We start from the raw sequence: 1,843 nt of genomic DNA, 5'->3' as shown, positions 1-1,843 counted from the left end.
GCATGTCGTCCCTCTGGCCCGGCTGGGTGTGCCTGCCTCCACAGCCCATCGAGGGTGGGGGTGGGGGCGAACGGCTGTGGGCACGAGCTGGCTCCCACGTGGCTGCAGTCGTCGCAGCAGGGCTCCTGGGGTGGCTGCAAACGTGGGGGCGGCCCAGCCCCTGGGCTTGTCACGGGAGGAGGAGGCATGGAGGCTGAGGCTGGGGTCTTTGCCCATAGACCCCCCAACCATCCACCGCCGCCACCACCCCCCAGGGCCTAATCGCGCCGGCCCTGGACATGGCCTGAGCCGAGCTGGGTTCCCCAGGGGCGACGTTTCTTACCAGGGTAGAGGAGCGAAGCTTGCATCCCTCCTCCTCACGGCCGGGGCACGTGTCAAACCGGGCATGGGCCCGCGGTGAGTCTCTGCTCCGTGTTCCTAGCCACCGTTCTCCAGGGAGGGGTGGAAGCAGAGTGGGCAAGAGCAGAGGAAAGGACATTGCTGACCCAGGGAAGCTGAAGCCCAGGCCAAATGGGATCGACCCAGCCCATTGTCTGGATCACAAGTGCCCCTTTCTTGTATGAGCACAATGCCCCAACTGTACTGAGTGGCATGCAGGTTGGCCGGCAGGGAGGCCCGCGCCACATGGAGGTGCCTGGTCCTCCAGGGGAGCTCCTCTGGGAGGAGAGTGGCCTCTGACTCAGAGGAAATGACCTCTGGCTCCCCTCCCAACCTCCCCTCAGCGGGCATCATGCTGGAGAGAGAAATGGCCCTCCTGCCAGCTCTCCCAGGCCTGACTCAGCAGATGCCAGCCCAGACCGCGGGCTTCAGATCCAGGATCCCAGTGACCACAACAGCCCTTGGGTTTCCCATCCGGGGAGGCCTCCTAGAGGTGACTGACATCTGGGGCATTTGAGGCCTTGGTATAAGATGCCCTTAGATGGGTGGTGCCCTGGAGGTCAGGCCTGAGTCTCCTGCAGGCCGGGGCGCCTGGGGAATGACTCACAGGTAGCTTTCATTCCCTTCCTGCTCTGTGAGAGCTGTGTTGAGTGCTCTGCATCCATTATCTCCTAATTTTTTTACAACAGTTGCTCAAGGTAAGTTTATTATCCCCATTTTAGAGATGAAGACTCTAAAGGGAGGCTCAGGGAGGTGAGTGACTTGCCCAAGGTCATACTAGCAGTAAGTGGCAGAGCTGAGTCCACAGTGCAGGCTTCTCTGCCGGCAGAGCTCCTCTCTGCCTGCCATCTAACTTCTCTTGTAACCCTGGCAGAAGAGAACAGTAGAGCCTTCTAGAGGAGCATTCTTAACCTTCCTTCACTTTCCTCCAGTGAGGACATTCCCCATCTTTCAGGTCTTGGTACATTTTTCCTTCTTCCAGCAAAATCAGCCAAATTCTTGCTCCCCCAGATGCATTATAGGATGGGGCTAGCTTTCTTCCTCCCTGCCTCCATTTTCTCCCTCTGGGTGAGACCAAGCAGCAAAGGGCTGCCTCAGTCCCCTGGGAAAACCCCAAGCCCTGACCCTAGGCTCATGGGCTCCGGGGCCTGCTCAGCTTGCAGTCTTGGCTGTGGGAGAGAAAATTTAGCAAAGATGGGCCCGTGCAGTGCTGCTGCCTGTGGGTGCTCAGTCTAGCTCCAGGCATTGGAAACCCAAATGCTTCCAAGGATCAGGGGGGAAATGGAATGAGTGAGGCGGGCCAGGGAGCCGCTCAGCTCCCATCTTTGTCACTGTGTGAAATGTGGTCTTGGTATGACCTGACTGTCCAATTTTCAAGATGAACCAGAAATCTAGACCTTTATATAAAATCTCCTGGATTTTTAAATGTTGGCAATTAATCAGAATGTTTTAAAAAATGGATTGT

This window comes from Mandrillus leucophaeus, unplaced genomic scaffold (assembly GCF_000951045.1).
Source record: "Mandrillus leucophaeus isolate KB7577 unplaced genomic scaffold, Mleu.le_1.0 Scaffold366, whole genome shotgun sequence".
Classification (NCBI taxonomy): Eukaryota; Metazoa; Chordata; class Mammalia; order Primates; family Cercopithecidae; genus Mandrillus; species Mandrillus leucophaeus.
Note: the sequence above shows the minus strand (reverse complement) of the source record.